The following is a 25903-nucleotide window of genomic DNA, read 5'->3' as shown; positions in this document are numbered from 1 at the left end:
TCTAGAAAATGAGGATAATGATGCCTATACTACCGGCATCACACACTTATGAATATCAAATGCATAATATAACATTTATAAACTACAAAAAATATTAATGATAATACTTAATATCTGGTATTAGCTGTTACATATTTTTATGTCAGTTTCAAAGAATATAAACCTGTATAAATTCACTTCCTTATCTAATGTTTCCATTTCAGAGTAAAAGTACTTATATCCAGCCACTAAGGAAACTATGGGAAATTAGCTTGCCATAACTTTGAAACTCACAAACGGGAGGCCTCACGTGCTTATTGGCTCTGGTTTCATGCTCTTTCTCCTAGAGCCAAGGGTTTGCTAATTCCAAGTCACCTGCTAAGCAAGGGATACTAGTCTTTCCCTTCATAGAGAAAATGCCATCCACGTGGCACGGATAATTTTATATTCAATTTGTCAAAATGTTAATCACTTTAGGAACAGCATTTCCGGCGTTGAGCTGAGAAACATATTTCAAAGGCTTTGGTGAGGAGACCAATCATACAGCTAGAACACTCAGGCTTGGGCTGAAAAGCAGCTCTGAAATTTGAACACCAACCAGTATAAATCCGTTGCTAGGTTAACAATGTTTTCTAGTAAACAAAGTTGCTTCTTCAATAACGCATTAAAACAGAATATTTTCTATTTATTCTTCTCTTACAGAATTCAAGGAAAAAACAAACAGCCTATCACCATAGCTAGGCCCCCTCTCTAGAAATCAGACAAGAAAAACTCGCATTGCATATCCGAATTAGTCTTGCATGGAGGAGAAATATCATGTTTCTATACCACCACAGACCTGACCCAGGTGTTAATTTGAATTTTAAGCAGAACCATGCTTTTGCTTGGGTCCGTCCCACCTGTCAGTGTATGGTAGGAGAACAAGATAATTACTTCCTCTCATTTCAAAATGCCAGACACCCAAGTAAGAGTCCATGGAAAATGAACAGAGCACCTGCATTAAATTTTATTCTAATAAGTCTAAGACTGAGTATCACTGGCATCTTGTTATGTTATTCAGGGAAATGGTGGCAGATGCCAGGCGAAGTCTACAAAAGGGTAGCACTACGATACAAAAGAACATCAGAAATGCACTGGGGAAGAACTTGCCTGCAGCAAGATGAAGTTGTATAATATATCATTCATTCACATGGCAGTGTTTCCTTCACAGAAAATACAAGGTTGAAATGCAAAGTTATTTAATGAAGGAAAAGAGCAATGCTGTGCTCGCACTACAAAAAGTGCTTGTTTAGTCCATCAAAATTCTAAAGATTGTGGACGTAAAGCCTTCTTTAAAAAGTCATGTCCAGAAGCTGGTATGGACTCCAGTCAGGGAAAATAATGATTTAAATTGTTCAATAGAGTTGATCAAGATAATCAACATGAGTCAAAATTACAAACAAGACTTAGAAAATAGAGAACTCTAGTTGTGTGTGAATGTATGGGAGTGTGTGTGTGTGTGTGTGTGCATATTTTTCTGTAGGGACAATTGTGTGCCTGCATTTGCCGGCCATGGCATAGCCTTTCACATTCATTATAAGAATTAGATGAGAATATTTAATGACACCTTTTTATCTTTCAAGTTCACCATAAAAGAAACAAGCCAGAATAGATTGTTACTGATGTACAAAGAAAGAGACTTATATCACCTTGTGGTGGTTTGTAGGATTTGGAAAATACATTCCCGAGACAAATGAAATCTAAGGACAGTCCCCAAACACTTACTTCAACACAATGCTTTCACTTATTACACTGCTGCCTTTTCTAGCTACAGAATGTCAATATGATCCAGCAGATAACTGAACATCTGCCCCAGGATCTGTCCTGGAACATGAAGGAAGAAGTTGAGGGAAGGAGCTGCATGAAAAGGTCACTATTACAGGCATCTCATTCCCTACATATGTTTAATGCATCTTAGTGTCTAAAATTATTAGTGTTGTAGAGGCAGCATTATGCTGTGAGCAAGGCACACGACTCAGAGTTGGGCAGCAGAACTAAGTTTAAATCCCAGACCCAACACTACCTGCTTATGTGACCTCAAGCAGTTTTACCCAACTTAAAGATTTCCCTAAATTCTGCTGTCTCATTTGGAAACTAAACTTAATGATGCAAATGGTATCCTGAATGGTCCAATTACTACATGACTTTGAATCCAGATATTCAAAGAGTATATCATCTAAAAAATAAAGTTGGCAAGATTTTTTTCCCATTTGATGGTAAGAAAGACATCACGTAGACACCAGACACATCTTTCATCAGGAGGTGGAGAGCAGTAAAAGCGTGGAGGAGTAAGACTGTGTTCTCTGCCTCTTAGTCGCATGGTGACTTTTTTCAAGTACTTAACTGAACTTACTCTGCGCTCCCTCTGTGTTCCATCAGTAAGACGAGGATAACATTACCTACTTCTCAAGGTTTGAAATGTAAGAGATATACTGCCAAGCCTCTGTCTAAAACTTCCCAAGGGCTCCCCATCTCCCAAAGAGTAAAGGACACGTTCCTGACAATGGACTGCAAACTCCTACGAACTTGACCTCTTATTAACTCTGACCCCCTCAATCCTCCTACGGCACTCTGGTGACAGCCTCTGCACTTCTTCACTTTGCACTCTTCCCCAGACACCTAGGTGGCTGCTCACTCACTTCCTTCAAGTCTCTGCTCCAGGATCACCTGCTCAGTGGGGCTTTTACACTCATCTTATTTTGAATTGCAACTCTACTCTCCTGCTTTCTCTCCATGGCACTTACCACCTTCTAATATAATGAATTTTTTAAAATATATTGCATTTATTGTCTTAACTCCTTTCACTGGAATAAAAACTTCAGGAGGGCAGCAATTTGTATTAATTTTATTCCTTGCTGCATCTCTAAGGCAGAACCTGGTACTTGGGATCACTCAAGAAATATTTATGAGATGAACACATTTATTGTGCATTATCAAATGGCATGCTATCTATAATGGACAGTGCCTGGCACATGGTAAAACCTTAATAATGACAGCTACTAGTTCTGGAGGGTGAAGGTTGTAATCTTTGAAACTGTGAGTGGGTATGCACTGCTTTGGGCCAGTCAACAGTGGGATAACACTGCGGTTACCACCAGGAACTAACTGGAAGGCTATGATCTATTGCTGATTCTCTCTATGTCTCACCATGGACCTTGGGCACACCAGTCTCTGCCTCTGTAAACAGATACAATAGTATCTACCCTCCAGGGCAAAGAGAAGCTAAGGAAGGCTCTGACTGTCACTTGATTTGCCATCACAGATGAAGCGTACACAGCATTTTTTAAAACATTAGATAAAATTAAAAATAATAGGAAAAACTGTAGCTTCTCTCACCTGATAATTTTTCTGGCTACTAAAGGCAACTTTCAGCCAGCACTCCCAGGCCCTGCCTAAGAGGGTTTCAGACACAACCTTTTTAGTTCGAGTTGCCGTTAAGCAGTAATGAGGGAAAACCAAGACTGAGACTTTCCTGGGGAAATCTAAGGATCATATTTGTCCATGGGGGCAAGTCATTCTTTTCATCAGGGTAGAAAAATACAAAGAAGGATATAGTGCTGGTCGCCTGTTCATTAACTAGGTAGAATTACTGCAGCAAGAAGGTTAATAATTACACAAGTAATTAACACTTCCTTCATTTTCATACTCTAATCCTATAGTTGCAGGATTTCAACTTTGGTCCCTGAGTCCGAAGGAAGATGAGAGCAGAATGGCAATGAATTGGATTGGCTTTGGAAAAGGAGCTGGGAAACAAGAAGATAGCCCTGGGTTTCTAACCACTTTCTAATGAACCACAACTGCAACACATGAACAATACCAGCAAGCACTTTAGTGTTTCCTGTGGGTTTTCTGTTGTTGTTAACAATTGCAAGTTTTTGTGGCAGCAAGAGCCATACTGTTGTGCGCCATACAGGTATTTGACACCCCAGTCTTCCCTAAGCCTCCACTCCTACCCTTTCACGCCTGCACACTGTATATTTGGTGTCACTGTTTATTAAAGATAACTATGCCCTAAGTCTTTATTTACTTCTGTTTATTGCTATTTTAACAAGAGTCACCAGAGAGCAGCTATGCTTCTGGTCCACTCGGGTTCTTTAATCACTGTTAGTAGGTAAAATCAACTGTGACAACTAATCCAAAAAGCAGATTATATTTATTTTGGCTACAGTGGCTTGCAATTCGTTAAAATCAACAAAGCCTTTTCATTAGCCCCCTGCTGATGTCCTAAAAACAGACATTTCAAGGGTCTCAAAGCGCTGAGCTACACATATGCAGCCAAGCTAATTCTGACAGATTCTCAGTGCCATTCTTAACACTAAATCTTATTAAACTAACAAACAAGAAACAGAACCCCTCTGCTTTCATACAAAGGCTTAATTAACATGCCTAAACTCCAAAATCAAAGTCATAGCTGCAAAGCTCCCTGAATATGGAAACAAAACAAACACAGAGACTGTGTCATTTGTTAAGCAAGATTTACCAAAAATCGGGACTTTTCTGTTTTTTTTTTTTTTTTTTTCAAAAAAATAATGTGGGAAAGGATTAGAAATGAGAACCATGGTGCCTGTTACTCCATAGTTCTGCATGGGCATTCTAGCCTTCAAAAGCTGGGATTGTGATTAACTGGACTGTTGGTGGAGTCGGCAGATCCGAGCAGAGGATCAAGATCTTATTCCAGAGGTTGCCAGAGATTAGAAACAGTGGCAGCAGGTTTTAAGGACAGCATCATTCCATCAACATTCCACGCATCCGCTTTCTCCAACCCTCACTCCTACAACCACACTGCTGCATTTTTCAGGCATATTTCTTTTACTTGCCTGACCCCCTGGCTGTCCAGTGTCACAATGAAGGGCCTCTTTAACACTGAATTGGATTTTCGGGTTCAGTGTCAGAAATGGGAGCGTTCCAGGAAAGATGCTCACGGCAGTGACTCAGCCATTACTGCACCACCAGGCAGTGGCCATAATTAATGAATGTATCAAAAGGTCTACTCAAGGAGCAAAGAAGGTAGACAATGATTTATGTTTACCTACGAAGAAGATTATTTAGCTTTGCAAGAGCTTTCAAAATGAGGGAGCCCAGAATTATTTAGAGATGGTGTGATACCTTTCCAAACCCGAAGAGAAATTCAAGGAGTGAGCAAGTGGATCCAGAAATGAAGGGCAGGGGGAGCAGACAGAGGAAGAGGTTTTCTCTCCCACATTTCCCCCTCCACAGCTCTGATTGGAAAGCTGCTATGATTTGTATATTTCCATGACTGCTACTGCAATGGAATTACTTGTTTGTCCCTCCAGCATAATCCTGAACATTGTCAAGGATGATTACCAGATGATACTTCACGCAAGTCTCTATCCTAACATGCAGATTTCCACTGGTTGAAAGGGGAGGCCAAAAGCAGCCCTCGAGAGCAATGGCTCACTTGGTTCTTAAATGCACATGTGACAAGCACATCAGGCTGCCTCCGAGACCAAAAGGTCCAATTCGCCTCCACAAGGGCCAGTGTCCAGCAGCCCCTTCAGCCAGGGCTTCGGCTTCTTCTGGTTCATTCCATAAGCAAAAGAGCTGTCTGTTAGAGCAGATAATAAAATCCAGCCTAGAAGGAAAATCCACATGCAAAACCTCTCTCAAATCAGAGTTTTGTCCACAGGGAAAAGTGAGCCACATCTGATATACAAGTTATCATTTTGCCTCTCCATAATTAAAACTATTGTTGCCATGGCAATCCAAAGAGTGTTGCAAATACAGAAAAGGCTCATGTCATGGCTTTTTGTTGTTATTGATAGAGTTTGCAGCTCCAGCCAGGGTGTATTTATGACAGGATGGAAATGTGACTTGGGCAAACAGGAAGCCGTAGCAGGTGAGGTGAGAAACTCTAAAACTTCATTATGTACCCAAGATACTGTTTTCAATTGTTCCTCAGCCCCTAGCCTGACTTACTCCATAGATAATAAAAGTATATGGTCTTTCTTATGCATATTTACATCTAGTAGCTCTCCCCAGCATACCCCAAAGCTTCCTGGTTTTCTTCTGTATCATCTGCTACTATTTACCCAAGGAGATTTCCAGGTCCTTGAAACGGGTCCCTTTTCTGAGCCACCTTATCAAGCAATAGGAACCACAGGCAGTTCTCCCGCAGGGAGACAAAGGTTTGGGGACTTAAACAGGATGGCTCAACAGGCTGCATGACTGTTGTTATAAAAACATGTTGGCCAAGTGTGGTGGCTCATGCCTGTAATCTCAGCACTTTGGGAGGCCAAGGCGGGCAGATCATGAGGCCAGGAGTTCAAGACCAGCCTGGCCAACATGGTGAAACCCCGTCTCTACTAAAAATACAAAAATTAGCTGGGCATGATGGTGTGCACCTGCAGTCCCAGCTACTTGGGAGGCTGAGGCAGGAAAATTGCCTGAACCCGGGAGGCGGAAGTTGCAGTGAGCTGAGATCACGCCACCACACTCCAGCCTGGGTGACAGAGCGAGACTCCATCTCAAAAACAACAGCAACAACAATGACAAACATGTTGAGACAAGCGAGACAGCAGCGGTTCCCGGAAGGAGTATTTCAATTTTATACCTTCTAAGGTTATTCTCAAATACAAGAGAAGAACATGCCCCTGAGGTTTTTCTGCTTTTGGGGGGACAGGGATTGGGTTTTTGTTTTTTTGGGGGGTGGCGGAATGCTCCCTCTTTTCCTGGTTTATTCAAAGTGAGTTTGCTCGGCTGGGTGTGGTGGCTCACTCCTGTAATTCCAGCACTTTGGGAGGCCAAGGAGGAAGGATCGCCTGAGGTCAGGAGTTCGAGACCAGCCTGTCCAACATGGCAAAACCCTGTCTCTCCTAAAAATACAAAAATTAGCAGGCGTGGTGGTGTACTCCTGTAATCCCAGCTACTTGGGAGGCTGAAGCAGGAGAATCACTTGAACCCGGGGGGTGGAGGTTGCAGTGAGCCAACATCGCACCATTGCACTCCAGCCTGGGCAACAGAGCTAGACTCTGTCTCCAGAAAAAACCAAAGTGGGTCTGCTCTTCACAGTTCATGATCGCCTCAGGAGAAAACAATCTGAGCGAGCATGAGAAAAAGGCCGCACAAACAACTCCACAGCCCTCAGACAGCCCTGAAATCTGGTACAGGTCTGCAAGCAAAACGCTGGGATGGATGGACCAGTGTTTTCCAGACTTGCCAGACCCAAAGGAGCACCTCGGGCACTTATTAGAACACAGATGCCAGGCCCCTGCCCTCGAGCTGCTGCTTCCGCAGATCTGCACACACCTGGGAAACACCAGATCAGATGAATTTGGCCAGGTGCTCTAAGGGACACACCACACTCTCATAACTGAGTAAAAAATTAAATCCAGAGCCAAAGAAACTGAGGAGACAGAGGACTTGTTTCCTGGCCTGTTCTGTGGGAACAGGTACTTCAGCTCAACCACTTTCCATCCCAGGAAAACTGAGAACACCTATGAAAAAAAAAAAAAAAAATCACTCCTGTTTCGTTCCTGTGACTCTTACACATGAAATGTGAATCCACGGAGTCCAAAGACCAAATGGTTTGGCAGTATTTATTTGGCAGAGGAGCGAAGGGGAAAAAGTTACATTTATTTTTAAAATTTTATTTTTCAATGAAAAATAATAGGAGAGAAACTAGCCATTTAAAACTCTGGAAAATCAACTAGCTACTTTTTTTGTGGTCTGAGAGGGACATTGCACTTGCAGCCATAGAGATACAAAAAAAAAGTATAATGTTTCACTTAATGCTGAGGACAGTAGCTCAAGATGTTGAAAGCAGCATATAATATTTCCCCTGGGGGATCTGAAGGTAGCAGTGTAGGTGACAAAAAAGCCTGGAGGATTGAGGTAGAGAAGGAAGCTTTCATCCGGTCAAATGAGTAGCCAGAGCGCAGGGTGGAATGCTGAATGCTGAATGCTGAATGCAGCACGCTGTCACTAAGCGAGCTCTCCCTGCACGAAGAATAGCCCAACAGAGCTCCAATTACTATATTTCATGGACACTCTGTCTCACTGGAATACAGCTTGTTGGGGGATTAGTGTCTAGAGAGAAATTCTCAAATAAACTTTTATTAAAAGACTAGATGCTTAGAAATGGCAACTGCTTCTTTTTAATTCTGAAAGCAATCCGAACCATAACTCAAGAGTTCTGCCGTCTGATAACTGAGTAAAATCCAATGCTGTTCCTGAAATTTTATAGACACTCCTCTCTTTCTAAGTACATGAATAGTGTATATACACTCTTCAAAGGCTCGATTTTTCTCTTTTGTAGCAAAATGGCAAGAGCCTATGGGAATGCGGTGCCTGGGGCAATGTTCCTTTTTGCTTAGAAGGGACCTGCCTGCTAATCACCTGCAAGTAATAATAGACTACAAGGGAGGGAGCCTGAAGACGGCCCCTCACCACCCTGAAGGGCAAGGGTTAAGTAGAAACAAAGGGAGTGAGGCGTTCTTGGCCTGAGGGAGCTCTGCAAAGTGACCAGTGAGAATATCCCCAAGGATGGATTCAAGGGGCTGAGGAGCAGCAGTTAAAGATCAGAGGCAACTTGAAATGGGCCAACGTGCTGAGCTTCTGAACTAGAAAGAAAAAGGATAATACTTCCAAAAGGTTAAGACAATCTTAGGGCCAGCCATATCTTGGAAAGTGACTTGCTCTGCCTTTAGGCTGAGAGGTTGAGCTTGATGGCTAAGGCACGCCATAGGCCCCTCTCTGCAGGCTGAGAAATTTCCTTCAGGAATATGGCATTCTTTTACTCCAAGGCAGGACTGGTGCCATACTGGATGCTGGCACCGCGGGACGGGGCTCCCAGATCATGAAGGAGAGCACTAGCTTTGCACGGGATATGACGAAATCTGGCTATTCTTACTGGTGTACTTTAACCCAAGAGAACTTAGAGCAGACAATTCAAAGGGCATTAAAGGCTTAGAAAACTGTAGCTAAGAAGTTGTTAAGGGAAAAGAGTTTAATCCAGTTCCAATCTTTAACTTCGAAAGAATTCAGGCACATGAGGGATTTTCATGGGGTGAGTTTTAGTAATTCTTTTCCAGTTACTGAAAAGACAAAGAGAAGAAAAGGGCCCAAAATAGTCTAGTTAAAAAGAAGAAAGTCTTGACCATGAGGGATTGGAACCTAATGGTGACCGTGGAATCTCTTCCTTCATATTGTTGTTAATTATAGAATAGATACCCATCAATCTTGTGCTGAGGGCTCTCCCTGCATGAAATTTGTAGAATGGCTTTGAATTGATTGACTCTTCCTTCACCATTGAATTTTTCCCCTGTAAAATATCTGTGGGCAAACTCCCTTTTAGCCTCCACTTTTTCTCACCTCTTTTCCCCAGTGTCTCCTCTCAGAGGATGTCTCAGTTTTTTCTGCCCCTTCTAGCCATCCCACTTCTCCATTTCAATAACAAGGGAAGGTTAAAAAGAGGAGCATCTCTCAACCCCACTTCTCAATATTTACTATCATTAAGAAACTCACAGCATCCATCTTCATTGCCTTCTTCACGTCAAGACTGCCATGACCCATTGGGAACATCTCCTCTTCTTCCTGTCACAGCCTCCATGTTCGTGGACATTTTTGATGACTTTCCTAAGCACATTGATGATCCTTCCATCTATCCTTTCCTTCCCTGATTAAATCCTCCAGCTGCATGCCACTGACCATCACCCAGGTTACTAGATTACATGGAGGATTATGTATTTTAGGATTTAAAACAATGGTCTCCTATGGAAACAATCCAAATATTCATCAACGAACAAATGGAAAAACAAAATGTGGTCGCTACATACAGTGAATATTATTAAGCCTTGGAAAAGATTAGGATTCTGATACATGCTACAGCCAGGATGAACCTTGAAGACACTACTCTGAGTGAAATAAGCCAGATACAAAAGGACAAACATTGTATGATTTTACGTATTTGAGGCACCCAGAGTAGTCAAATTCATAGAGATAGAAAGAATGGGGGATGCTAGGGACAGGAGGAGAGCGGAAATGGGAATTATTGTTGAATAGGTACAGAGTTTCAATTTGAGATGATGAAAAATGTCTAGAGATGGATGATGAACAAGAACCGGAATGCACTTAATGCCACTGAACTGTATGTACACTTAGAAATGGCTAAAGTAGTTAATTTTCTCACCACAATTAAAAAAAAATACTGGAAAAAAAAAACACACTGGTCTCCCAAGTTTGAATGTGAATGTTCAAGTCACACCTGATTGTTTCAGAAGACACTTGTCAGGCTCTGTTAACAATTGGTGGTGAAAGTTGGTCACTCAAATTTCTTCCTTCCTTGCTTCCTTCCTTCCTTCCTTCCCTCTTTCCCTTAAGAAATATTTATTGTGCAACTACTCTGTGACAAGTACAATACTAAAAGATGTGACTCAATAGAATTCACAACCCAGAAGAGAAAAGGGGCCATCAAAAAGGCAATACATCTCCCATCAAATTTTAAACATAGGAAATGAATGCTTGGAAACATATAATGAAGACTTGACCCAGTGCGTGTGTGGAGGGGAGTTGGGAGAGGGAGTGCTTGAAGAAATGTTTTTAAGCTGAGACCTGGAATTTGAATAAGAGTTGGGCAAAAAGACAAGGAGTATGTAGAAGAACATTCCAGACAGAGAGAATGGCATTTGAAATGAGAAAGAATGCAAGGCTTAGTGCATCACAGGTGGTTTGGCTTTGCAGGAGTTTAGGAAAGCAGAGAAGTACGTGATGAGGCCTGAAAGGTGGGCAGAGTGCAGACCACAGGGGGCCTAGGAGATGGCATTAAGACTTTTAGACTTTTTGTCCTAAATGCCAAATGAGAATATTGGACCAGACCCCCCAGGTCTCTTCCTCCTTTATGATGCTATTCAACTATAAAATGCTACATCTGTGATCCCTTTCCAAGCACAACTGCCATGCCAGTCCTGCCGTCAACCTCCCCATGTTCTCATAGAAACTGTACCTGATTTCCAGCCCTCAGGAAACCCCCTAACACCCATACTGTATCACTCTTACCTTATCTAAGTTATTAGTCACCACCTGATTTCATTGGACATCCTTCCTCTCTGAGTCCAGGAGAGACCCCTCACCACTGTCCTCACCTCATGGACATTCTGCCAAGTTCAATATGTCATCTTCCTTTCTGACTCACATCCCCTTCGAAGAACCTTTCTCTGACTCACTTCTCCCTTTTCTCACACATCCTTCTTTTTCTCTTGCATCTTTAATCTCCCTTCTAACCTCTTTCCTTCTGCTTCAGATATTCTGGGTCTCTTCTATATCCATATTGCTTTTTGGTTCTCAAGTGCAAAGGAAGATGTGAACATGGCTCATTACCAATTCATTCTATTTAACTTCAACTTTGCCCTTCCCCACGAATACCAGGTGATCCATTTATTCATCCCCTGAGCATTCCCCGGCTCACTTCCTTCTGAGGTTTATTTAGAATTACTCTCTCCTCAAGCTTCAACCCCCCATTTTCAGACTGACTTTACATTCTATTTATTCTGTGGGTGTCCTCTCTGCCCTTGCCTCTGCTGCCCATGGGTCTGTTTCTAGAGATAAGTTTAGTCTTCTAGTCTTTGTCAGGGTGGATGAGACTTCACTGTGTTAAAGACCTGGAAACTGCAAAGACGTATAAGACATAGTTCTTGTCCTTCCAGAAATTTCAATCTAGTTAAGAACCTGTAGAAATACAGCACTATAATACATTGTTGTTTCAGCATGAGTCTTAAATAGTACTGACAGACACTTCAACATCCAGATTTCTTCTAGCTCAAGGTGTCAGGAAAGCCTGCAGGAAGGAGGTGACATTTAAGCTGAGCCTTGAAAGATAAATGGGACTCCAGTTAGCTTGTCAAAGAGTAATGGAGAAGGCCCCAAAAAGAAGGAACTGCAAATGGGAAGCATTGTCTGTAGAACACACAAGGTTCCACAATGATTACGATTTTTAAAGTGAAGAGGAGCAACTAGAAGTGGGTGATGGGATAATGCTGTGGAGAGCTTAACTGCCCAATGAGGACAGATCTCACCAGAGATAATGGGAACTCATGTGATTTTTGTAAGGAAAGCTGGCATGTTAAGCGATATTATTCTAGTGTGGCTGATGTGGGACTTGGAAGTTGAGAGGCTAATGGCCAAGTTCAGTGAGGGGGCACCTGTCACTGTCTGGTCCCAAAGCATCTAGGAGAAGGTACATGGATATTAAAGATGACATGCACGTTTCTCCTAATTCTCATATGAGGACCCTTGTCCCTTGTCCATCCCTAATCATTTTGGGGGAAGGTATTCCTTACCCTTATTGACTTATTATTTCATTTTTTCTAACCTCACCTTCAGAACTTTCTTTGTCTTCAGCTTAAAATACCTTTCTCTGGCCTACCCTTTGTGTAAAATAAGAGAAATTCAGGAAAATAATTCTCCCTTCCTATGAAAAATGTTTTCCCTTGACCCACACTGAGAAACTGCTCCTTCCTTATTCTGGAAAATGGACTCTGTCTTCTCAAAGTTTTCCAGCTCCCTGACTTGCTCTTTCCCTCCCCTGGAAATCTTCCCACCCCTGCTGCCTCAACCTTAGAGGTTCAGCTGGGATGTTGCTCTCAGGAGGACCAGCCGCACTCCGCCTCCCAACTGGCCCAACTGGCCCAGGTGCCCTCCTCAGGGTTCTCCTGGGACTCTGAGCACCCTTGGTTACTGCACTGATCACACAAAGCAGAAATCCCTGTGCTCTGCAGTCATCTCCCCAACTTGTCTATGAGCTGTGGGAAGCAGGGATCCTGTTGAAAAGACATACAAAATATTTAGAATAAAAAAATTATTTTTCTTTCTTTCAGAGGAGAAGCCAATCTAATCAAGACAGAAAAATGAGAAACCACAAAAAAAACCCCACAAAATAAATACATTTGACTTCTTTTCTATCATGAAATATAATCCAAACCAAAATTAAAAGGTGAAAATAAGGCCAGGCGCGGTGGCTCACGCCTGTAATCCCAGCACTTTGGGAGGCCGAGGCAGGCAGATCATGAGGTCAGGAGTTCAAGACCAGCCTGGCCAACATGGTGAAACGTGGTCTCTACTAAAAATATAAAAATCAGCCAGACATGGTGGCGTGCACCTGTAATCCGAGTTACTCAGGAGGCTGAGGCAGGAGAATTGCTTGAATCCAGGAGGCAGAGGTTGCAGTGAGCTGAGATTGTACCACTGCATTCCAGCTTGGGAGACAGAGTGAAACTCCATCTTTGGGGGTGAAAAAAAGGTAAAAATAAAATAAGGAAACATTTTTAGAACACATTTAAGAAAAAGAGGTTGATATTGTTAGTACACAAGAAGTTTCAACAAAGAAGGAAAATGACAAGATTTCAATAGAAAAAAAAATTGGCAAGGCAGTAAATCCATTTAAAGAAGACACAAATGACCAATAAAATTGTAAAAGATCTTCAACTTCATTAATAATTTTAAAATTGCAAATTGAAGTAAGATACTACTTCCCGATAATAAATTGACAAAAAGTAAGGTCTGTTAGAACCATGGGTAACTAGGAATTTGCGTCCTTGCACAATTTTGGTAGGGGTGTGTGTGTGTGTTTGTGTGTGTGTGTTTAGAGACAGGGTCTCTCTTGCTTTGTCCCTGAGGCTGAGGTGCAGTGGTGTGATCATGACTCACCGCAGCCTCAAATTCCTGAATTCCTGAGCTCAGGTGATCCTCCCACTTCAGTCTCCTGAGTAGCTAGGGATACAGGTACATGCCACCAAACTTGTTTTTTTTTTTTTTTTTTTTTTTTTTTGGTAGAGAAAAGGGTCTTGCTACATTGTGCAGCTGGATATCAAACTCCTGGCCTCAAGCAATCCTCCCACTTTGGCCTCCCAAAGTGCTAGGATTACAGGAATGAGCCACCATGTCCAGCCAATTTATATAATTTTTTTAGATCCACAGACAATTTCTTATAAAATTGAAAATATAGATACACTTTGGCTTAGCAATCCTACTCTAGATAACTATCCTACAGGAGTAAGACCACAAGAATTAAAACATTTCCTGCTTTCAAATCACAGCTCTTCTACTTGGCCAAAGCTTTTATCTTCTCTGTAACTCAATTTCTCCATCTTTGAAATAGGATAACAGCAACTACCTCATAGGACTGTTTCCAGGATTAAATGATTTATTATATTTAAAGCACTTAAAAAGTGTGCAACATATAGAAAATATTATAGTCATTGTTATTCCCATTTTCCAAATTTTCTATATTGACAATATATGCTAATTATAATAAAAAAGTATTTAAAGGAAGACAACGGCTCCCAATTATTTCTAAATGGACTATAAACCATTGGCCTAATTTAATGAGATGGAGCCACTTTTCTAATGTAGCCCTGCCTTCTCAAAGTTTTTCACTTAGGCTTTCTAATTTTCTAGCCCCACCTCTATTCCCACCCCATGCTCATCTGGTAAATTTTAAGAACTGGCTCTCAAATGAAAAAAAAAAAATTTGCTGGAAAATTTGGGGCACTGTCAATTTCTGTGGTGTACATACTCCCTCCATGGCTGATTTGAGCTACCAACATGACATGGTGAACATGGAGCTGATGAGGAGATGCAGAGAAGTGCAGTATTCCAGACTTTCCGTACCTCAAGAACATGGATAAGACCAAAATGTAGTGAAGAAGAATAATTGGAAAGTGATTAATTTGCAGTATTTATTACTTTTGGTTTTAACATACTGACTTATTATATGTTCATATCATTCAATTTTTAAGAAAATTAAATTATAACTGGATCACAAAATTCCTAGAAATTTAACAATTGATTCTCTCAGTAAGAACAGGCTCTGGTGCATCACTGAACTCTCTGCTTCAAGAGCTCTGCACTTGTATTCCTCAACTGCATTCTCCCTTGGACTATAGCTTTGCCTCCCTTCTGGTCTGCTCCCCCATCTTCCCTCCACTGACCCCTGGCCTATCAACCCTGCAATGCCTTCTTGCAGGATGTCAGCACCCCACTGGCCCGTTCCTTGCCCGATTCTGTTAGCAATTTTGAAGAATACTATACATTTAGCAGCTCAGTATGCGTATTTTATTATCCTTATTACTGATTATTTTGTGTATCATCCTTTCTCCCAACTCTTTCTCCCAAAGTTAGATGATATTTGTGTATTAGTCTGTTCTCACGCTGCTGATAAAGACATACCAGAGGCTGGGGGTGGTGGCTCACGCCTGTAATTCCAGCACTTTGGAAGGCTGAGGTGGGTGGATCACTTGAGGTCAGGAGTTCAAGACCAGTCTGGCCAACATGGCGAAACCCCGTCTCTACTAAACATACAAAAATTAGCCGGACGTGGTGGCAGGGACCTATAATACCACCTACTTGGGAGGCTGAGGCAGGAGACTTGCTTGAACTTGGGAGGCGGAAGTTTCAGTGAGCCAAGATCACTCCACTCCTCTCCAGCTTAGGAGACAGAATGAGACTCCATCTCAAAAATAAAAAGAAATATCCGAGACTGGGTAATTTCTGAAGAAAAGGTTTAATGGACTCACAGTTCCATATGGCTGGGGTGGCCTCACAATCACGGCAGAAGGCAAAAAGCATGTCTTACATGGCGGCAGAAAAGCGAGAATGAGAGCTAAGAGAAAGGCCATCAGATCTTGTGAGACTTACAAAGCCACAAGATCTCATGAGACATATTAACCACCAAAAGAATAGTATGAGGGAAACCACCTCCATGATTCAGTTATCTCCCACATGGTCCCTCCCACAACACATGGGAATTATGGGAGCTACTATTCAAGATGAGATTTGGATGGGATCACAGCCAAACCATATCCATTGTTTTTTAAAAAGTGGTTATCCACTGAGAGAAAGGGTTGGGAGAGTGCGTATTGGTGACTCTTTTGATATTTCACCTCCAATGTCCACTTCGCTTAGGTTAGAGAACCACTATTTTATACATTATAAATCTTAGCACAATGAATGGCCGGTATGTAGTAAGCACTCAGTAATTACTTGTAAACTGAAAATTTAAGATATTTTAATAGAAAAACTAAAACTCTAATAACTAGTAGTTAGCTGAAAATGTAGATTCCTGGTCAATGTAGGTGTAATAACATAGGAAAAATTAAACTGCTTTTCCTACTCTCACATTTAACACAGACACTTCTGTGTTCAGACGTGTGGGCTTGCTTTTGCTTTCCCACATGTCAGTTCTCCAGTGGTCACCAACTGGGTGTCCTACGATTTAACTCAATTCTGACACTCCCTACCTGGAAACAGCATCAGATCCCACAGGTTAGGGGCTCAGTCCCACAAGACTTCCCTCCACTTCAGACATCAACTGAAAGTTGTAGGCTACCTACAACTGCTGTTTGATTTAGCTATAAATTCGAGGTTTCCTTAACCCCCTTCTCTGGTTTGATTGATTTGCTAGAGCAGCTCATAAAACTCAGAGAAACACTTGCTTTTACTGGTTTATTATATTCATAAGGGATATTATAAAGAATACAGATGAACAGCCAGCCAGATAAAGAGGTGCATAGGGCAAGGTATATGGGAAGGGGCACGGGGTTTCCAAGCCCTTTCCAGGCATGTCACCTTCCCAGAAGCTCCCCACGTTCAGCAATCCAGAAGCTCTCTGAAATTGCAAATTGAAATCCCGCAGTTTAGGAATTTTTTTTTTTTTTTTTTTTTGGAGATGGAGTCTTATTCTGTCATCCAGGCTGGAGTACAGTGGAGTGATCTTGGGTCACTGCAACCTCCGCCTCCCAAGTTCAAGCAGTTCTCCTGCCTCAGCCTCCCGAGTAGCTGGGATTACAGGCACCTGCCACCATGCCTGGCTAATTTTTATATTTTTAGTAGAGATGGGGTTTCACCATGTTGGCCAGGCTGGTCTTGAACTCCTGACCTCGTGATCTGCCTGCCTCGGCCTCCCAAAGTGCTGGGATTACAGGTGTGAGCCATCGTGTCTGGCCCAGATTAGGGATTTTTATAGCAGCTTCATCCTGTAGGCATGGTCGATTATTAACTCAATCTTCAGCTTCTCTCCCCTTCCCGGAGGATGAGGGGTATGGTTGAAAGTTCCAAGCTTGTAATCATGGCTTGTTTTTTCTGGTGACCAGAACCCATTTGGGAGCCCTCCAAAAGTCACCTCAATAGAATGAAAGACACTCCTGTCAAACAGGAAATTCCAAGGGATAAAGAGCTCTGTAGTCAGGAATGTGAAGGTTGGGGGTGTTGTGGGGGCAACAAAGAACAAATATATATTTCTTTTTATAAATCACAACCTCATAGTAGATGTTTGGCTTCTTGTACCATGTGTCCAAGAAACAACGATATGGTTGTGGTACTTGTACTGAGGTATAATCATGAGAAAACAAGTTAGCATGTCAGTATCATTCTTATAAAAGAAATGAAATGTCTTTTATGAAGGATCTAATTCACAAGCATATTACCATTAAGAGAATACAGTGGTTGATGACTATTAATGTGAAAATGACCACCATTTGGATGTTCCTGCTGTCACCTTCTTAGAGACTTTGGGGATGGGTAAACGCACACACACACAAACACACACACACACACGAGTATAAATATAAATATATACAGCCAGACCATATACTTACTTTATGTAAAACAATTTTAAACTCCAAGCATGATAGCTATGAACAAACTTCATTAAAAATAGTATTTAGAGATCAAATTGTTTTACTTCTACTTACTTTGAAATAACATCATAATTAACTTTTCTCTCATGGACCTTGAGGAACAAAAAAAAAGAAGAAGGAGAAGAAGACAAACAGCAAGAGACAGCTAATGGCCTTCATATCCCCATGTAAATTTTGGCTTATATTAAAACACTCAAGGACAAGCATCAGCAGTAAATCATATAACCTACATTTCAGAATCAAAATTGCCACCTTGCACCCTTTCTGAAATCAAAGGAGAAATTTCAGATTGTTATTTGCTCAAATCTATTTGCATTCCCTGGGCACATACCCAGGGGCAGAACTTAACCGAGAGGCATTCTCAAGCCATCCTGAAACATCCCCCATGCAGATTGGCCACACTTGCAAACTCAAGAACTGTAGGAGTGGGTTTTTCCCTTGTAATTGGTACTTATCTTTGCCCCCCAAGAAAGAAAGATATTTTTCAAGTACTCTGTATAGTAACAAAAAAAGAAAGAAAAAACTCTAATTTTTTGTTCCACTTAGCCAGCCATAAGCTTTCTGCTAGTTCTCAGTCATAAATAAATAGAATTGACAAAGACATTAAAGATGGAAACAATAAAAATAGTCAGGAAGAGCAGAAAAAAAAAGATTGCCATGATATTCTGTCTCGTTTTGCCAAAAAGGTATTAAAGTACCAATGATATAAAAATAGGCTTGAACAATTTTTTCTAAAGGAAGGGGGTAGCTACTCCCAGACTACATAAGATGGGTGTCCTAAAGGTTTCATTGATTAGTTGATAAGTTTGCAGGTGGGTGATTAGTCAATTAGTCAGAAAGGTTTGAATTAGTTACTAGAGCTCTGCCTCCTGTGAATAAATGTGGGGAGTATTCTCTCTCCCACCCTCTGTGACAGATGATATCTGTTTTCTCCTGTGAGTTTGAATTTAAGAGCCACTGAAGCTCAGCAACAGTATATTCTGGCTCAAATGAGCTGAAAATTGCATTCAATTTGAATTTCAAAAATGGAGGGGAGGAAGGGGGGAAAAAAACCTCAGCACCCATCAAGTCTCTACACTCTTCAACTACTTCCTGCTGCTTAGCTGCATTCCGCCAGGCTGGGGACCTGAAACCCAGGATGTTGCAGGGGAAAGAGCATCGCTGGATTCCTGCCCAGTCTGAGTTTAAAAATAAACTTTTTATAGTCAGGATCAAAGCAAACCTCACTTTTACATACATGCATAATGCAGAATGTGACCCACCAAAGAAATAGATTTACCTTTTCCAAACTGAAATTGGCCTGCTTTATTATTTTTTTCTTTACGTACTCTGGGGGTGATAAAGGTGAAGGTGTTTTTCTTGGGAAACTCTGGAAAAGCAAATTCTTTTCTAAATTAAAATTAATTCCTCTTCAGCTCACTTAAGACCCTCATTCCTTGTGGCTCGGTGCCCCTGCCTTCACCTGCCTCACATTACAAAGCAGATGTGTTCTTGAAAAGTTGAGCATGTAGCTATTGATTTTTCAAATCGAATCATATTTTAAATGCTCTAAGAGAGTTGGTTATTTAAAGGAATCTTGTGATAAATTATTTTTTAAAGTCAATCTATTTTTAGTGTACAAATCATTGCCCCTTCCTGCAATGGCATAGTAAGCATGAATTTGAAGCATATCCAAGTTTTCTGAAAGCAGGGCACACCTGTAGTCCATGAGAAGTAGATGTAGGTATCACCAATATTTAAAACTAAACCGATGCTATGCAAAACAACAGATGATATCCCAGAATCATGTAACTGAATGATTTGGGGCCAGAACTCCATTTTATGATAGTTCAAGCTGAAGGAGCAGAGAGAATGCCAAATTCATTCCAATGGACTTCAAACATGAAAACATATTCTCCTGCTGACTAAATTACTCTCAATTTGCAAATTAAGCAACCTGGGTGCCATGAAAAAGGTAATTAAACTTCTAAAATGCCATTTTCCACACTGAAGCAGTAGTCTGCTGAATGCTGTTCAAAAATATGCCTTACTCCAAAGGGTTCACCAGCAAGTACCATTGAAAGGCATCATTGGCAGTGAGTGCACAGGGATTCCTGTGCACCTACTCTGCACTGGCCTCTGCAGCAGGAACTCAGAGTAACTAATACATCAGAGATCCTGCATTAGCGGAGGCAGTGGCTCTTCATCCTTCCTGAGTTACAAACCCATGTGAGGGTATGATGAATGCACAGACACTCTCTAACAAAGGAATCTTTCCATGCTATGATCCTTGTATGACAGTCATTACAACTACAACAGAGTTCATGGATCCAAGTGAAGGACCTGGGTCTAGGATATTAATTGACTAATGGATGGTAACCTGGGAATGTTAGTATTACATAATTTCCCTTCAAAAAATGGAGTGAAGTAGACAGATATCTCTAGAAAGAAATGGGTATTCAATTGGAATCTAATGGATACCATGAACTTTTAGCAAGCTCACAGAAGGTAGAATTAGAAAGAGAAGGATCCCTGTTGTAAACACAGGACAAGACGTAAAGAAGAGTAATATGTTACTTCTTAGGCACCATCGAAAGACAAGAATTAAGAAATAGTCTGACTTTCACAACCTCAGCTTACTGGTCAGTATAGTGAGTCAATAGAAACAAGGGCAAAACCTTTCCAAAGCACCTCCACGATCAGTATAATACACACTTGGTAAAGTCCAATCTTCCAGAATATCCTACACATAGACAAAAAAAAAAAAAAAAAAAAAAAAAAAAAAAAACACTTTAAAAGCATTTAAAATGATGTTTTTACATTTTAAAAGGCAGAATGCGGAAAACATTATACCTTACTATGAAATACTTGCCAACACCACAATAGTAGTCAAAGATGTCAACGGGCCACTTAACCCTCTAATGTGTATCACGTGGCACTATGTTATGTCGATTTTAAAAGAATGTTAATATCTCCTAATCTTGTAGGGAGCAGCTTACCTTTCAAACTGCGACAGTGTTAGCGTAGGATTTTTTCCTTACATCTTCATAATTTAATATTGTTTCATTGATGAACCAGTAAATTGTCAGCTCTATTCATTTATGTGACGTGAGCAAGGATCCAACCCAAAAAAGGAAAAAAAAAAAAAAGTAAGGTCAATTTTCTTGGCCGCTGCATTTAATAAAATCTCCCAGGCAATAGAGTTAAGCACACATTAATAGCTATGACTTAGTATGCTCTGCCTTTAGCAAGTCTTTGATTTTTCTATATATACACTCAGGGCTGTATTAACACTCCAACGAAGGTACAGTCCTCATTTCTTATTTTAAGATTTCTTCCTTCTCAGCTTTATCAGATTTATTAATCTTCTGCTCCTCTCTTATTTATAGCAAATGCTCTGGTTAGGGTTTCAAAGCATTTTCCATTATAATACCCATATATAACTTTCAGAAAAAAAAAATTCTTCCAAGACCAAGGGACTTTTTACTTACTTCACATTAGTCTCAAAATGCATGCATTTCTCCAAACGTGAAGGCTTTGTGTCCTAATTCTCTGATCTTCAGAAAAAAACACAAGAGAGCGAGTAGAGAGGCTCAAGCTTTCTAAGTGGAAAAACTTGAAGCTTCTATTTTAAATAAACTCCAAGTGGGTTTTCACTAAACATACACTAATGATGTTTTAGGGAGATGTCTGTCAAAGGAAGCTACTGGGTTGAACCTCATGAAGTTGCTGTTATTCTATCAATTTCAACCTACAAAAATGGCAATTCCATATGATTTAACTTAATGCTTCTCATATCTTTACTAAAATATAAAAAGACTGTTCAGAGCAACAAAGCAATCCCTTGGATATCCGGGGAAATTCTGTGCCGAACTTGCAGCTCAGGGGGTGAGAAGGGAGAAGAGAAGGTTGTGACCAACAGGAGGCTGGAATGCCCCTGACAGTTTGTTTGGTGCATGCTCTGGTGCAATTTATTAAGTAAAAGATGTGGAGAAAATAATTACTCGGGTGGCACCAGGCCACTTTGCATCACATCCCTTGAGGCATGAATGTGGTAACTGTAGACTTTGGGGAGTGAACACTTCAAAGAGATGCCTGTATTGCATTAGAAGACCCTCAGAGGGACCTCTAAATCTATTCACTAAAGACACCCTTCAGACTGATAGCTTTCCCGCTTTCTTTCAAGAATGAAGTTAAAAGTAAAATGCTTGACAAATAAACTAGATTGAGGTTTCAATCCCAAATTCCCCCTACACCCAGCAATTGGAATCATATCTTGGTAATTTACTGTAATGCTAAACAGAAACTATTTGAATACTAGAAAACAAAGGGATCATTTTAAAATAATTTCTTGCATAAAGTGAGCTGAAGATCAACTAAGACAAGAGAACGAGGAGGTTTCTAGTGTAGGTTGGAATTTGACAGGGTCTAGAATCAAGAAAGGAGGGTGCTTTACATATAAAACTAGGATGGTGTTTCAAACACACTCATGAGAGAGACAGGAGGTAAGATGACTCAAATGTGAGAATCCAACCCTATTTATTTTCTAGGATTGTGAACATAAGAGCCTGTTAAAAAGCTGTAATTTATATAAGTATAAAGAAACACTAGGAGAGGACCCACCCAACTGACACTAGAGGGTCAGAAGCCCAAGAAGACCTAATTTAGGTTGTTGCTTTTTTAAAAAGAAAGCACAGGACTCAGGAGGTACAAAAACAGGATTTGAATCAAGAGAAATCCTTCAGGTGCTGATTTCAACAGTTATATGGCTGCTTTCTGTGTAATATTGCTAATGCTCATAGCCAGTGTGGCCGTAGATTTCAAGCTAACATTTAAACTCTACAACTTGTCATACTCCCATTTCTGAAATGGCTGAAAATTTGAAATAATGTTAATGTTAAAACGATGGTTTTGGGAACCAGTTCTCCTTTTGATCCCACACCAACAACTATCTCTAAGCAGAGGCATTCACCTCAGGAGATTCGGTTTGTGGGCGAGGGGAGACGGTGGGGCATTGGAAGGGTGTGTGGAATCAGTTCCTGTTACCCCTATGATTTCCTCTTATTACAAAATGCAGTATACATTTCCCCAGATAAATCTCGTTTTAAATGGTGACAACTAATCCAGATAAAAGATTTCTTATTCAATACTATAGGTAATTTACTAAGAATGGGGGGAAAAAGATTGTAAACAGCCTTTAGAAGTTCAGTAACAATATGATTGAGAAGAATTTTGTGGGTAACCCAGGAAATGCACTACTATTTATCTCATTTTTTTCCCTTGTCTGCAAATATTCTAAATTCCAAACAACCAGGTTTATTTTGTTTTATTTTATTTTCAATTTTAGATTCAGAGGGTGCATGTGTAGGTTTGCTACAGGAGTATATTGTGCGATGCTGACATTTGGGCTTCTACTGATCCCGTCACCCAAACAGTGAACATAGTACCGGACAGAAAGTTTTTCAACCCTTGATCCCCTCCCTCCCTCCCCTCTTTTGGAGTCCCCAGTGTCTATTGTTCTCATCTTTGTCTGTTTCTATCCAATGTTTAGCTCTCACTTGTAAGTAAGAACATGTAATATTTGGTTTTCTGTTTCTGTGTTAATTCACTTAGGATAGTGGCCTCCAGCTGCATCCACATTGCTGCAAAGGACATGATTTCATTCTTTTTTATGGCTGCATGGTATTCCATATTCTATATGTACCACATTTCTTTATCCAGTCTTCAACTTATGGACACCTGGGTTGATTCCATGTCTTTGCTATTGTGAATAGTGCTGTGGTATACATATGAGGGCAGGTGTCTTTTTGGCAGAATAATTTCTTTTCCTTTGAGTATATATCCAGTAATGGGATTGCTAGGTTGAATGGTAGTTCTGTTTTTAGTTATGTGAGAAACCTCCAAACTGCTTTCCACAGAGGCTGAACTAATTTACATTCCCACAAATAGTTATAAATGTTTCCTTTGCTCCACAACCTCACAAACATCTGTTATTTTTTCATTTTTAATAATAGCCACTCTTACTGGTGTAGGATGGTATCTCACTGAGGTTTTGACTTGTATTTCCCTGATGATTAGTGATGTTGAGCATTTTTTCATATGCTTGTTGGTCACTTGTATGTCTTCTTTTGAGATATGTCTGTTTATGTTCTTAGCCCAATTTTTAATGGGGTCATTTGTTTTTTTCTTGTTCAATTGTTCAAGTTCCTTGTAGTTTCTGGACATTAGTCCTTTGTAGTATGCATAGTTTACAAATATTTTCTCCCATTCTGTAGGTTGTCTCTCTTTTGATAGTTCTTTTGCTGTGGAGAAGCTCTTTAGTTTAATTAGGTCTCAGTTATCAATTTTTGTTTTTGAATAACCAGTTTTAAAATGTAGACTGACACACAACTCACAACTGTTTTGTAAGCTGATGATTGCCTATCCTATGCCCAACTAATTATTAAGATTGGGCATATAAACTTATTACAAAAAAAATACAGGATTAAGAACTATCAAGTGCAGTTGCCTGGATTTTGCATTGCAAGATTCCCAGGGTGTACTTTTCACATGTATTACAACGTGAATGATCTGCCCTACCATGGTTGTGGAGTGTGAGATAGGAAGAGAAAGCCTCTGGATTCTCTTTGCTATCCCAGAGAATATTTTTAAAACAAATATAGATAACTAAATTACCAGTATCCCTTCACTCACAAAGTCAGTGACCCCAAGGCAAGAGGACTTACACCATCCCTACCATCACTCTCTACCATCACCAGCAGCTGCCTCTGCATTGTTGCAGGAACCTTCTTAGAAGGGGAATTGCCTCTCTAAATACAGAGCAAGAAAGATCGGTTCTTCAGGTCTCAAACAGGTTCTAAGAATAGATATTCCAATAAAAGGAGAAGCCACTTGGCACATGATATTCCTGAAACATGGTAGCATGACAGTGGAACCCAACCATTCACCCAGCTGTCCTTGGGGAAAAACACATTTTGAATTCCAAAACCTTAGGAGTATATCTTACTGTGAGGGTTTACTTGTAATCTAATTACTACGCACAGATACAAAAGCCTGAACAGCATATACTCTCAAAAAGTGAATGGATAGCAGAAGTAAAGATTTTTAAAAGGGGAAACACACATATTTCCTTTAGTCGTTCTGAAGATAACCCTAGTGTACAGCCAGGAAAAGATAAACAGAAGAAATTCCTCAGCTTTCTAGATCCCCTACCATATGTTATTCATGGGGGTTTGATTATTTGAAGATTTTTTTTCAGGATTTCAATAAAGGCAATCAGGCAGGATTATCTTGGGCAGGCACAGGATATACAAGCAAGCTACTGGATGCTGGGGAGATGTAGGGCAAAGACAACTTCAGCTTCCCGCTGCCAGGAAACTTGCTCTATTAAGAGATAAAATGTCATGATATAATCTATGTGATGCATCTTTTGAAAAGAAAAGTGCCTCAAAGATTATGAAATAGTTTTGAGAGTGGAAAATAATCCATCAATTTAGATACAGCTTTTTCAGTGATGGGTACAATGTAAGGCTCCTTCCAGTTAAACTGAGGTCAAGCATATAATTCCAGATTTAGATCTCCCGATATTTGCCACTCTATATTTAGTCTTCACAAATTCAATAATATTGGCTACTTTCTGATGCATACTCTGACGGAGGAAGCTTTTCTGTGAGGACAAAATATTTTTAAAATAAGAGATTTCTTCATTAAGTTGGCCAAGATCCTTGAGTCTAGCACTTTGCCAATCATTTTCCTTCCACTTTAACGCTGGAAATATGGAAAGTTAGAAAAGAAAAGGAAGGGAAATAAATAAGAGAAGAAGACATAAATGAAAAATTAAGAGAAAAGAAATATGATGGAAAGAAACAGGAAGGTTAATAAAGAAGGAACACATGATCTCCATTCATTCAAAGTCAGAATACTATTAATGCACCCAAAATCAAATGCAGTGCAAGTTCTTCTTGGTTTATCATCCCTTTCCCTGGAGAATGAAAGAAGGCTATGTTGATGAAGATCTTGGTGGTAATGCACTCCAAAGCCTTCATTTTACCAGTAAGGAAAGGGAAGTCCTGTAAGGCAAAGTGACTTATAAAGTCATGACTAGAAGCCAGAATCACAATAGACCAGTCTAATGTTCTACCAACCATATCTGCCTGAAAGTGGTAATGGCTTTTCCAAGTCTTAGACAATTGCTAATGACACCAAGAGTGAGGTAAAATGGAGATGCTTTTCTCTCTCTGGGGGAATAACAGAGATCA

General features: G+C 40.4%; 1 protein-coding gene across 14 annotated transcripts in view; it reads right to left on the bottom strand.

Moving 5' to 3' along the window:
- Positions 1-25903, bottom strand: part of ESRRG (estrogen related receptor gamma) — a 597527-nt gene that overhangs the window by 419765 nt on the left and 151859 nt on the right. For 11 of the 14 annotated variants that reach the window (XM_055108096.3, XM_055108111.3, XM_055108093.3 and 8 more), the window contains one exon: positions 20645-20736. The exons of 2 other annotated variants lie outside the window; for them this stretch is intronic. The gene's annotated coding sequence lies outside the window, so the exon portion shown is untranslated. Of the gene's footprint in view, positions 1-20644; positions 21005-25903 lie in introns of those variants that run through there. One more of the 14 variants, XM_063597147.1, reaches the window with a different exon arrangement.

This window comes from Pan paniscus, chromosome 1 (genome assembly GCF_029289425.2).
Source record: "Pan paniscus chromosome 1, NHGRI_mPanPan1-v2.0_pri, whole genome shotgun sequence".
Classification (NCBI taxonomy): domain Eukaryota; kingdom Metazoa; phylum Chordata; class Mammalia; order Primates; family Hominidae; genus Pan; species Pan paniscus.
Note: the sequence above shows the minus strand (reverse complement) of the source record. Positions and strands in the feature narration are given on the sequence as shown.